Here is a 14,249-nt window from a genome sequence, read left to right on the forward strand (position 1 = left end):
TGTTCTGGTATGTGAGGCAGACTGATTCACTAACAACCACCACTGTATAGGCATCAATGCTGATGCTTCAAAGGTTTCAGTTCACTTGTGATTTCAGGGTGTACTGCATCTCTACTTGCATGACATCTTTTTTCATTTCTTCAACAATCTTCTTCATGTTGCCATTTTTAATGTGCTTTTTCAGTTACAATGATGACTTTATTAAGTTGCATCGCTTAAACGCTGCTTTCTGTCAACAGACAGTGTGGAGAGTTGGATACTGGGCCCCGAGGTAGAGAACAAGACTGAAAGCTGCTGAGTTGCTGTGGGCAAGCTAACTGTAAGTTGTCAGTTATCTTCCCATAAACCTTCTAATATAACCAGGTTGTATAAGCTTGTGCTTGTTTATACATGTCATTAACAAAGCTGTGTGCAATTTGCAAGTATATGTTTCATGAGCAGAATGTTCATTCTGTCTTGATAGTCTTTCAGTAACAACATATTTGGCAGAGCTAATCTGTTTCTTCAGAGACCAGCACCAGTTTGTGATTTAATTTAAGAGCACACAATCAAATGTAATTCGTGCTATAAACACGTTGGCATGCCAGAGTATACGGTTAATGATTACTCCACTGCATTCACTCTAGCCGGTTGAAACCAAATGATCAGTTCAATCCCTTGAGCATATTTTCTCGACATTTCTTCAACCCCTAAATGAGAATTTCGATTTCTGTGCTCAGTTCTTGCTGGTGCTTCAATCTTTAGCCTTTTTAATGATTGATGATTCACTCTTCAACAAACACTTATTTGCATCTTGGACCGAGATGAAAAATGAATGTGACCTGATGGGAATTTGGGATGTTGGTGCTGTTTTCTTTAAGGGTGATTTTATTTTATTTCGGACATTTCCAATTTAGTGCTGTTCCACCACCTATAGTGTATAGAGTTTAGGTTTTTAATGGTTGACTATTATTATGTTTTACACAAGTGTTCCATTCCTGAACAATACCCATAAGACCAGGGGATGAGCAAAATGGACTTCAAACACTGAGCATATGTGTGCTTCTTTGTGCTCTAGACAAGAAGTAGAAGAAGTAAAATATCAGTGTAGATAGGTGCAGATTTGGTTTATCTAGCTGGACAAAGGGATGTTTCACAGTAGTGCTGTGTTCCGGTTCGGTAGCCTGGTAGGTGCAGGTGCATAAAACAAGCTCAAGCAGCACAAATCAGCTTGGAATGTCAGGCAAGTTGGTTATTCCATGAAACTTTATGAAATTAATTGCAACAATAGAAAAGTCATCTTAGCTCTAACTTTATTTTGCAGGCAAGATAACTCAGTGTTCATGTTAATGCAGCTGTGATAACTACCAGTGAGCAGCGTGCTCTGATGACTTTGGCTATCGCAGCAGCTAACAATGCTCTCACAATACATGCTCTATTTAGTATTTACTTATTTCTATGAGACAAGCAACTATTTTCAATGATCACAATCAATTATTATTACGATTACTACTATTGGGATTTAAACATAGTGATTAGAAGGGTTAGATCATGCATAAGGAATTATTTGCCAGAATTGTCTTGTTGTTTGTTGTTGTTGTTACCATATCCACCTCCACCTGAGTCATTCCAGAGACAATGATATTAGAAATTAGGTGGAAATTGCTGTCTCGAAGCTTTAGAACATTATTGCCTGTCCCTATGGTTCAGATTGAAATAAACCGAAGGACTTTGTGTCCACTGCTCGCCCATGTTTGCAACTAATTGCAAATTGATTTGTGGAAAATGATTCAGATTTTTTTTTGCAGTTGTATCTCAAGGTTTAATGAACATCTCTCTTTTTTTTTGCTCGTTTTGTTTTCTTTTAATTAATATTTCAAACTTGAATCATGGGTCTCTTCATTAAACACAGAGCAACTACTAAAACTACTGCTTTCATGGAACCATATTGCAACTATCCCTGGCTGTCCTGAAGTTTATTTTTCTAAAGCAGGCATCTCAAACCGATTCCATAAAGGGCCGCGTGGCTGCAAGTTTTCATTCCAACCCAGGAGGAGCACACCAGGCTGGAATCAATTAATCAGCTGATCTCAGTCTTCAGCTGATAACTAAGTGATCCCTTGATGTTGATTCGTTGGCTTGATGTGCTCCTCCTGGGTTGGAATGAAAACCTGCAGCCACGCGGCCCTTTATGGAACCGGCTTGAGATGCCTGTTCTAAAGGCATAGGCCATATAGGCACTTGCCTAGGGCGCCACCCTCTGGTGGGCACTGGTCACCCTCAAAGAAAAAGCAAAAATTAAAAATGAACAAATGATTGCCAATTGGCGCCCTTTCCTCATTTGCATTGAAGTAACAAATGACCAACAAAAGAAACAAGAAAAGAAAGAAATACACTCTGCAGTTCTGTTCCTTGCAAATTTTCATCTGCTCTACTCAGTGCACTGAAAGTGACGTGCAGTGAGGTTCATGGCTGGTGAGGCATTGATGTCATCAGTCAGATTTACAAACACATGAACCCTGCAGAGTAGCTTGTTCACCATTTGATTGGCAGCAGTTAACATGTTTTGTTTGAAATTTCATATCAGCATTCTTTACATATACAGACTGTAGCATAAAAAAGCACATTTAGCAAAAAAACGTTATTTTTATTGTCTTATCATTACTTATTAATAAAGCCCACGCGGCGCTCCTTCTGAAAAAAAGCATCAATAACTTGTTTGTAGAAGTCTTCCTTATTTGTCTTCAGTTTTAAAAGTCTCTCTGTCTCAATAGAGATCACTGTCAGCGAGGAAAGTCTTCCTTGATCAGTCCTGTTTCGACTCTATGTTTTCAGTCTTTTCAGTGCTGAGAATGGCCGCTCCACCGATGTCGTAGTAGCTGGAACAGTGAGCAATAGCTGGAGCAACTTTGTCGCCTCAGGAACAGTTTGAATGAGATCCTTTTGTGCCAAAAAGCTGAGAAGATGTCCAGGAGATTTACATTCATCCCTCACCGTTTGTGAGCGAAACAGTCCAACGAGATCCACCTTTAGTTTCACAAAGTCAAAGAATTTGGCATTTTTTGACAGGCTCTGCCTGTCATCAGAATGTTGCGACATTTCACGGAATTTTGCGAGGTGTTGTAAGAAGATCTGGGATCACCAGTGCCCCCTACCATGAAGCAGGAGAACTGCGTGCCTCGCCTAATGCCTTTTCACATCTGTGTTATGATTGTTCAGCACAAGAAACACGTTACATTATATACATCAGCTAAACTATGGAAATTTAGTTCATATACACTGTAAAGAAAGATATACCATATTTACTCAATAAAATTGAGGCAACAGATTGCACGCAATATTATTAATTAAATATTATCAGATTTGTAATTGAGTAAATTTTAATTAAATGAGACCCTTTGGAGTTAACCATTTAATATGAGTAGATTTAATTAAAATACAAAAAGGCAATAATTAAAACCTAAACAAAAATATTGAGTATATATCAAAAAGAGAAATGTCTAAATTAGTAAAAAGTATTAATAAAACATAATTAAATTCTACATACAAGTACCATGTAATTGAGTAATAATGAAATATCTTAATCAGTTAATTTATTTGAATTTACTCAGTGGATTTAATTAAATCGAAATATTATTCTTACTTAGATATATTGTGTTTATCTCATGATCTACATTTTAAGGTGAGATTACACTGGGTACCAGGAAGAACAGAGGAAATAAAACTCAGAAATTAACAAATCACACATAAAATGCTTGCCAAAATTAACATTTTTTATTATAAAAGTTATAGCATTTCATTGCAAACTTTTACAAATTATGACCTTGAACACTATTTTGTGAAAACAAAAATGTGTACAGTTGCCAGAGTACCTGTCGAGAAGAACTAAGAAACATTAGGGCATGGCTACACTGTCCTATCATGGACAAGACAAGGTACCGAATTTCCAGTTTCAAATGTCCTGTGCTGTAGCCTGTAATGGGTCAGAAGATCACCTCTTGTCGTTGCTCTGTATCCACAGGTTTTACACTGCCATCTCATCTGGGGGCACATAAGAGAAACACAGTCATGTTAATTACAAAATGTGCCTTTCTGTTTAATTGCAGATAAAATAAAAACCATCCATGTATCAATCACATGCATATGGTGTATTGTAGGGCTGGTTGGTATATCAATATTTGCATCCCTTTATTGTCAACATATATGTACACTGATGACATCCAGTCTAGCAAGAAATTAAATTTTAAACAATTATAGCCTACATTCTAGATGTGAGAGTTACTCCAAAAACAAACCTTGTTAATTTAACTTTATTTCAATATTTCATATTTTAAATGAATTGCAAAACCTAATTGTTGTACACTTGAACACATAATTACTATCATATAATAAGTGATTGACTAAATGTTTACTGAGTTTTATGCAAAGGTAGAACAAACAAACAGATCACAGCAGCATGTCCTGACACGCCCCCTACCCCACCCCCACCACACACACACACACACACACACCACACGAAGTTCGCTAAACTTTTAAACTATCAACCCTGCATATGCTGGACATAAAACGAATGGTACCACATTGCTCCTCACATATTGTCAGAAGAATTTTATTGACGCAACCGTTATGTTAGCTCGCCGACCTGATTCGACTTTTCGCGGCTGGCGGGAGATTATGAATTAAGAGTAACAGTAAACCTCAATAAAATTGAAGCCCTAAAACGTAACACTGACTTAATGCGTTTTCGAGGTAACTTAACGTTTATGACAAAACAGCGAAAGAACAGAGATAAGTGATAACGTTACCTGCGTGGTAAACGGTCCAACACAACGCGGAAGTTAAGTTAACGGAAGTGCAGCAAGTAGAGTTTGGAAATAAAAGCTCAATATACTTAGCGCGATAATCCTGATCATTTCTCGATATGGAAAAGTGTCTGATCGCAACACAAACCCCAACATGATTATCGGCAGGATTTAATAAGTACATGCCGAGGACATATGAATAACACTAACGCAACATGGGCAACACCATATCGGAATAATAACCGACATCTTTCAAAGTAAAAGCTTGTGCTTTTATCAGCAATACGAACGTTTCCATTTTGGAAGCGAAACACTATCACAATACGAGCCTATATTAACATAGTTAACATAGTTAGCTAACAGAAGCCGGCTTTCTGCTGCTGAGTTTCTCTCTCTCTGTGTGCTATGCTCTGCTCATGTTGTATTATAATTCAGCATGCACCATAGACATGTATTGACTTCACCATCCCAGTACAGACAAAATAAGTTTACTTACCACAGTTAACCAGATTACATAGATGAGTAAAGTGGAGGAGGGTAACTGCCCATCTGCATGTTTTGCCTGCCAAATTCAAAAAGCGCGGTTAACAGGAAGTGCTTTTCAATTAAAAATTGACAGGTTCAATTAAGTTGGATTTATTCAATTTTCTCTCCGTTTAGAATTGCATAAACAGAAAGCTTATATTTAATTAATCCAAAATACGCTGGTTTTATTCAAGACATTTTTATTTGAATTTTACTTAAATAATCACGACAAAATCAAGGACACATTAATATTGAATATACTTTACCAAATTCATCAGTTAAAACCTACATGACCACAGAATCATTTATTACAGTGTAGTACAAGTGTTTGAACATTTTAATACCGACATACAGAGAGACAGCAGTACCGTCTGACTGCATAGCATGCCAGCACAGTTAGCATAGTCATTGCACAGTCCATGGTGAGGCTCAGCTGGCTGCTGAGCTAGACTGACTGATGGATGCACATATGTCAAGAGGCATATATCTATTTTCACATTGTATTTTACAATGAAAAGGTCCAAACCTTCAGGTGCGCAAAGAAGAAAACAGATAAAAGAGGAGGAGGAAAAGAAAGCCCAATATAGAGGTGTAGCCCCATTTCCCATCATGCCTAGTGCTGGACAGGGTAGTTTGTTAAGTTTGTTGTTTTATGTACCAAAATGCTTATGCTATTTTTTCTACTTCTGAATTTCCACCATCATGGCTGATTATGGATTAACAATTGGGCCTCTATCCGTGTAGTCTGACACACTAAATGGCCTGTCATGCAGCATTTGGGATGCCCAACGACGGTCTGATGAAAAGTCAAGCATATCGAAATTTTTTTTGTCTTGACACATCTCCCACATCTCCTTGGCACCAACCATTCAGGTGCTCTCTACATATCTTGGCTTACCAAAGAGTTGTTTACCAAGTGTTTTTCCTCCACAAGGTTTTTCAACATACATCAGCAACATCATGTATTGGAAAATATGTCGCTAGCTAGACACTTGTGCCAATGTAATGCTCAAACATTTGTTACCTCAAGTTCTGTTTGAGGTTTCAACAGCCCATACTGTCCTCTACGTGCATCTACATTTGTTGTTATTTTTTTCTTTTCTTTTCTGTTTGCTACACAAGACCACCAGCATCACACAAAAGACATGCCGTGGGGTCATACCTGTTGTCTTGCCAGTCACCAGACCAAGACATGGCAAGAGTTTATTGCACTGTGATCATTAGATCTGACATGGTGACCATCATCAAAGACAAAAATATTGTGTAGTCTGATCCTGGCATAAGCTAGGGTGCAAGGTCAACACTAAAGCTATAGTAACTGCTAATTAGTTTGGTACTAAATCAGCTACTAAAATTGATTGCACCACAGGAATCGCACCAGTCGAATGCAGCACAGACTGGATCAGGAGGAAGGTTATTGTACAAAAACAGGATGGGAAGCAAGAGAACGTATTGATCCCCCCTTGAAAAATGTGTTGAAGTGCAGTCACTTCCGGTTACCAACCATTGAGGATGTACTTCAGTGGACTTGTCCGAAGACTCATCCAAAGCCAAAGTGTTCACAGTGTGTGATGTCAGTGGTTTCTGGTATGTCAAGCTAGATGGTGAGTCCAGCTACTTGACACTGTTCTCCACTCCAGTAGCGTGATACCAATGGCTGAGGGTGCCAGTGGAGAGATGGAGATAAGTCTGCCTCCTGAGATCTTTGATTGAAAGCTCACACATGCATTGGAGGATGTGCAGATATTGTGCTGATCTCAGGGCAAGGTGAGACACAAGCGACTGCCATTGATTGCTGAGACGATGCCGTCAAAAGAATGTCAAACTAAATGCAGACAACCTCAAATTGAGACAAAAGGAGACCATGTAAATTACCTGGCCAAGTTTTGCCCACAGCTCTCTAAAGACGGTGAGGTGCTGAGGGAGTTGACATGCAAAGATTGTGAGTGGAAGTGGACAGCACAACATGAGAAAGCATTCCTCAAACTGAAGGGTCAATTGCATATGCACAAGTGCTAAAGTATTGCCAGCAGAGCCGTCACATCAACAGAATGAGGCTATGGCCAAAGAGAAAAACAGATCTTAATTATGGTATCCAGCATGGAAAAGGTACACCAGTACACCTACTGTATGGGTGTAAAGTCACTGTTCAAGAGACCATAGTGAAGGAGCCACTCCTAAGTGCACCCTAAAGACTTCAACAAATAATGCTGCACATTCAGAAGTATAGGCTGGATGTACTGTGCATAATATGTGAAGACACCTTGAGCAGAGCCCATCTTCCTGAATGTTCATCCTGTGACTCAGTGGCGCTCAAACAGAGACTGTTCATATGGTACAACACTTACCGACCTCTAAAGACAGACTCAACGCAATCCATTCTGCAACAGAAGAGGAAAAAACACGACAGATTCTCATCTAAATGATCCACTGGGGATGGCCAAAGGACAACACAGAGACTCAGGCTGTACTTCTCCTTCCAGGAGTAGCTGTGCTGTCAAGATGGAATAGTGTGAATGTGCTGATATTCCTGATGATCCACTGAGGAGAACGATCACTCGCACTTTACACTCCTCTGATCTTGGTGTGGAAGGATGCCTTCGGAGTGCTAGACAGTGTGTCTACTGGCAAGTCATGAACGGCCAGATCAAGACATATGTAGCTAAGTGTGATGTCTGCAGGTCAGTGGACAATAAACAACCAAAAGAAACACGTCAAGATATGCTTAACTCCCACCTCAATAGGCAAAGATGAGCATGGATCTGGTCTCATTTGACAACAAGGACTACCTCATCTAGTATTACTAGTATTATACTGATACCAATTTATCCCTAATACTGTCATTTTAGATAATAGAACACAATAAACATCCCAAAAATTCCAGAGATTCAGACGATGACAGGAATACCAGGATGAGACCTCGTCACCAGCACCAACACATTCTCACTCTCAATCAGGAACAGACACTCTGAGAGACCCTTGAGCATCAGTTTTGCATGTGCAGGGCTACGTGGCCAAGTTCACAATAATGAATATTCTTTGTTCAGTTAGCAACGTTTGGTTAGGCTTTCAAAATAAAGCTTGCTGAGAACAATAATAACTATGTGGCGTATATTTTTAAACAGTTACAATTTGATTTGGTTTAGGCACCAAAATTACTTGGTTGGTTTTTGGAAAGGATCATGGCTTGGGATTAAAAAGTACACAAGTTACGTACATTAAGTTACCTTACTCCAGTTATGCTATGTTAAAAGTTCAAAATCAGTCATTGTTCACTTTTGGTTTCACATCGGACACAAAGCATGGTCTCCTGGGTGAAGGTCCTGTTGTGTGACCCATCCAACCACCCCAACCTCCTCCATTTATGGACTTTTCTCTTTACACTTTATCATTTGATGCGTTAGGAATGAGAATGGGTTGTCTATAGAAATCTATTGGACAAATTACGCTAAAGGGGTATCCAGTACCTTAAAGTGTGACAGCAAGGGGTCTTGACCAAGCACCCATCTATGGCACCTTGGGAGTGAAAATTATTTTGCAAACCTGAATCAGCTTTCATTCTCAGCCCCACAGCTGCTGGACAGGACCCTTATCTAGCGCTTCTAGACCACCGTTTCCCAGCTGTCACAAGGTCCGGGAAGCAGTCCAGCACAGTGACCACTCAGCTGCCTTACTAGAACACTACAGGCCACAAAAGCAAGACTTCTGCAGCCTAAAGTCAAATGGGCATAGCAGGATCTGAAAGCAATGTCAGTGCGCCAACTACGACAGATAAGCGAGAGAGCCAGACCCGCTGAAACCGGGTGACTGTGTGAGTACATCCACTTGAGCCCTGCATCGTCTGGAGAATAGTCACATTATGAAAGCTGATTGATGCTAGATCCTACGAAGTCCAGTCAGACTCCGGTGGAGACACCTTTGATGGGTTGACATGACATAGAGACTTGACTTCAGCCACGCAGAGACTGATCTTCTGCGCACATCTCTGAGAGACAAACAAACACTGGGGATGGTGACACATCACTTGCCACCAGATCTGGTCATACAGTAGTGAATCCACAATGCTACAAGGACTTCGTGACTTCTATAAAATAGTGGCTGTAATTGATTTTGTGATGGAAAGCAGAGAGTTTAAAAAAATTGTACTGTAGTTTTCTGAAATCATTTTGCTAGTGTTTGTGAAATGCTGAACTGTGAGCTGTACAGGTACATACTACCTGAAAAGAAGAAAAGAACACTTTTGTTCTCAGAAGCTGAGAAGCTCAGAAGAAAGCTCAAAAGAGAAAGGACGTAACAGTAGAAATTATTGTTCAGGTATATGTTGCAGTAGACATGCCCACCTGTGTTGTTGCAACACGGACCTGTTTTTGGTTGCAACTAGAAAGACAGACAAAATTATGGCGTTATTTTTGTGCTTCATTCCTGAGCAAGCAATGGTAGATTTGGAGTACAGAAAAATAGATTTTGCAAGCACATGAATTACATTTTGAAGAGAAATTATATGCAAGCAAAAAATAATTTCGTTTGAGCAAACAAAAATCTATTCTATGTTCAATAAATGTATTTGCATGTTTGCTATTATCCGTATTAGCATGCAGTAAAAATCCATGTTTCTGTGCTCCAAATCTACCGTTGCTTGCTCCGGAATGAGCCACAAATGTAACGCCATGCAAAATGTAATGTGAACATGTTTGCTAAAGTTGAATAAAAATAAAATAAAAGTAAGTAACCAGTTGAGTGGAAATGAAAAATTCTGCAGTCTACGTGTTTATAAAAGATCATAATCCAACACTCGATGGTAGATTACTAAAGAAACTTTTTAGTGTCCAGGCTCTACAAGCAAGTCATTGTATTCACTGGGTCATAACATTATGTAAATACATTGTGGCAGCAACACAACATGTGTTGACATTAAAAATAAAAAGTGCTTTTGATTGTTTAAGTATTTTCTAAAGCCAGTTCTGCGGTACTTTAACTCAAGCTAAAATATGACTGAATAACCTGCCCTTGTATTGGAGTAATATTTGACTGGGAGTACCTATACTTTGGTACTAATAATGGAGTTGTATACTTTGTCTATAACTGGCTGCTAGTAACTGAGACTCGACCTTGGACCCAAGGCCATCTAGGTCCAAATGATACTCAGCCTGATCAGATCCAAGTAGCGTCTCATATTTCTGTGGGTCTTGAGTGTGTGTGTCAGTATGTTTAACACCTGGAAGATTTGGAACAGGCTTGCCTCCATGTGCACTTCATAATCACTGCAGAAGTAAAATATGTTTTGTGTTGGAGCATCATGCTGCTGTCAGTTTCTTGGTCAGGTCTGAACGTTCTTGTGTGCTCAAGTGTTTAGGTAGCTCAGTATCCCTAGGTATTGGAAGAGAATTCATATTGGATCTGGATCCTGCACCTCAGTTTACACCCAGTGCCAACATTTAGTAGTAATGTACGAAGTACATTGTCTTTTATGCAGTGAAGTGGAAAGTGTGAATTTGGAAAGTGGGGTGGTTGATAGGTGTGTAGTGCACAAGACCAGAGTTTACATCTCATCACAGACCTGCAGTTAACTTTGATTATCTTTCCCTCAGCTTCATCAAGAGTTTTAGTTTACTAATCTTAGCCATTGTTTATTTGCCATAACCACAATCTTTCCCTAATCTAATCCATGGCGCCGATACTATAAAAAGTGAGAAAAAAATGTTGCTGTTCAGTGAGTATTAAAATATATTGGTGCTGAGCATAATTGAAGGTTTTGCAGAATCGGCCATTGAAGTTCTTTTCTAGTGACAGGGTTGTTTCACAACCACAGCATTTTCCCTGCTGGGTCTCTGATTCAGACTTGCCAGCCTCTGTAATTCTAATACTTCATGTAAAGTGTTGTTTTTGTGAACTTTTTGTGGTTGAAGATATATGCCTCTAAATCCTAATTAGCCTTTGTAGTAAATTCTGTAATGTCTTTGTATTGGGAAGAGGCTACAGACAAAATAGCAGCTAGGACAATGGGGGATCTGTACCCACATGGCAGCGTCTAGCTGATTGCTAGAGGAGGTGCGGTTATACTAAGCCATTTGTCTCTTCCTACACACAGGCCAGACTAATCGCACAGCCTGTCTCCATGTCCTCTCAGCCCCTGAGTGTTCCCCACTCTTGCCCTCCCTCTTCCCACCCAGAACCTCCAGCATGATTCCCCACCAAGGATTGTTTTACGCTTAATTTTGTTAGACTTAATGAGATTTCACTAATTAAATCTCCTCCTGGTTGGAGAACCCCCCCTTACATTACCCCCCCTCCACTTACAATCACTCCAGCCCATGGAGTGATTGCTTATAGAGCTATTTTAGACAAATAAACTTTTTCAAGAAGAACAGGGACATTGGGTTGCACAGGGACAGGCCTGCGTTACACTGTGGATTTCCAATTTCGCGCCAAGATGCTCTGCTGCACTTGTGATAGCCAATAGGTTTTCAAATCAGATTTGGTGTATAAGAGCAGGAAGTAGTTGTCGAGTACATTGGGATGTCTTTGCATCATAAAGATGAGGTGCTGCAGAGCATGTCAGTAGATGCTAGTAGTAGAGTAGATGTTAAGTTCCATGTAACATCATTGTCAGTTTTGGTTGTATTTCTGATGTTGGGTTTCCTCCAAAATAATGAGAACCTGTTCTTCTCATACTATACTGCTGTTAGCCATAGTTCATATTCATATATTGTAGCACAGCAGCCAAAGCTCAAAAGCCAATCCAAGTGACAGGACTTCACTGACAAAACACACACACGTTCCAAATACCTGCCGCTAATAATAATCCCTGCATGCGCTGTGTGGCAGGGCTAAAAGGGAAGTGCTGAAGGGTAAGACCATCTCAGTTCAAGCAGTGAGGCCTTGGAGGTCATTGTTGACAGCAGCCGCTTGCCCTGCTATTGTGGACGACCCTCTGGGACTCTCACACCAACTATTGTGGGAGCCAGCCTCCTGTTTCCCATTTGAGCCCTGGACACCCGGTGCCAGCTCCTCTGTGCGGTTCTTCTGCCAAAAAGTCCATTACACCCCTTACCCCCTTCTCCCTCTCATACCGCTGTGTCCATTGTTGCTCCCCCATCCTCTGCCTCTTTTATGCACGCACACATATACACACAGACACCCCGTCCAGCCTCAGAAGAACCTGTGCTGTGGCCCTCGGGTGGGCCAGTGGGCAGTGTGCCTGTTTCAGATGGGAGTGCTTCCTTGATGAAGGCCCATGCTGATCGGGTTTCTGCCACCTGTCATTCAGCTTAGGAGGCAGGAAAGGGGGCAAAAGTGGTTGTGGGCGGTAGGAGTGAAGAGGTGGGGTGGAGTGGCGGGGGGAGAGTTAACAGGAGAGATGCCATGGCAATCTGGCATCCAGCCCGCAGCCTGCTGTTGTTTCAGTGTAGCCTCCCAGACTTCTCAAGTAGTCCTTTTAGTTCATGTAGTGGTGAGTTTCTCATTTGATCTAATGTTAAAGTATGCCAGTTTCCCACATTATCATATTTTTTCCTACATTTAATAAGCATCATAGTATATTCCACATGACATGTCATTCAATGAATAACCCATAGAAGTAAATTAAGTGTAGTTGTAAAGGCCAAGTCCAAAAGTTTAAGTGTCAGCTTTTCTGAAACTGAAATCTGACTTTTTCACACACATTTTTTGCCAGCTATGTCGGCAGGATTTTGTTACGTTATTTACTGGCTTCATATCCACTCTAGAAAGCACTCAGACAGCACGTATGTGCATTCGAAAAAGCTGTAAAATTTTTATAGTAGAAATTTTTTATCTGCATTTTGGTCTATACACATGCAAACACGTTGGTTTTTAGCCAAAACCTGAAACGTGGGACAAGTTAAACATATGACCACTGACTATAACCACAATAGATTCTGAGGACTCTATGAAGAATCTTCTTACTAACTTTTATCCTGATATCCTGCTAACTAACACACAAACACACAAACTAATCTGGACTGAAAACCTAACCTCCTTGGTGGGGATAACGAAATAACAGAACCCGCTGTAATTCATCACAGGACTTCATCTCACAAACACAGCACGTTATTACAGATTGGATGCTGGTGGAATGCTGGCAGTAAAGTGTTTTGGGCCTCATTTAGTCTCGCTCATGGAGAGAAATTCATTTACCTTTCCTCCTGAGTTAGAGTAGCAGGTTTCCTCAGTTGTGATTTTAGCCCTGCCAAGCTTATGTGCTCATTCTGTGAGATTTTAGTTAAATCAAGCCATCTGGAAATGCATATTAATCATAAGTATTTTGTAACTTTTGGGAACTGAGCTAACTCTAATTGTTGCTGATAAAAATAATGTAGAAAAATGCTGTATCTACTATGGCCATAGCATTTTAGGTCATATCCTCAGCAGATGTGAAATTATGTAAACTGCCATTTTAAATTCGCCACGGACAGCAGCTGTGGAACTCCTTTAGCTTCTTCTGTCTAGGTAAATATCACACCATCTTTAGCAAAGAATTTGTCAGACTCTAAGACCTGCAATCTGGCCTTGGGTTTCTGAGCCAATGAAATTGTTTTAGGCACTGGTTTGGCTACAAAATGGAAAATCTGCATTTAATCAAAGGAGACTGTAAGGCACAGTGGTATGCACCAACTTACTCTGACCTCTCTGTTACATGAATTTGGGGTCACGCTTAACTCCACATTATTAGCTTCACTGTGTGATCCCACATTTCCCTCATCACTCTTGCTACCACTATGCTTAACCAGCATCCTCCAATCCATCCATATCCATTTCTCCCTCACCCGGGCTCTTTACCCTACCAACCGTAATTGTAATTATGTTGATTTAACTTAGACACATGCGGCTCCCTCCCCACCATCTGAATGGAAGCTTATTAGTTTGAATATTTTTTTTTTATATTTATTTATTCCCATTTCTCAGGGTCCCTGTCGGCATTTCCAA

The 14,249-nt window shown here is 40.2% G+C and overlaps 1 protein-coding gene across 1 annotated transcript in view; it reads left to right on the forward strand.

Annotated features, from left to right (window-relative positions):
- The first annotated feature begins 272 nt into the window (after window positions 1-272).
- Window positions 273-14,249, forward strand: part of pknox2 (pbx/knotted 1 homeobox 2) — a 65,799-nt gene continuing 51,822 nt past the window's right edge. Inside the window, exon 1 of the mRNA XM_041952194.1 lies at window positions 273-319. The gene's annotated coding sequence lies outside the window, so the exon portion shown is untranslated. The remainder of the gene's footprint in view (window positions 320-14,249) is intronic.

This window comes from Chelmon rostratus, chromosome 14 (assembly GCF_017976325.1).
Source record: "Chelmon rostratus isolate fCheRos1 chromosome 14, fCheRos1.pri, whole genome shotgun sequence".
Taxonomy (NCBI): Eukaryota; Metazoa; Chordata; class Actinopteri; order Chaetodontiformes; family Chaetodontidae; genus Chelmon; species Chelmon rostratus.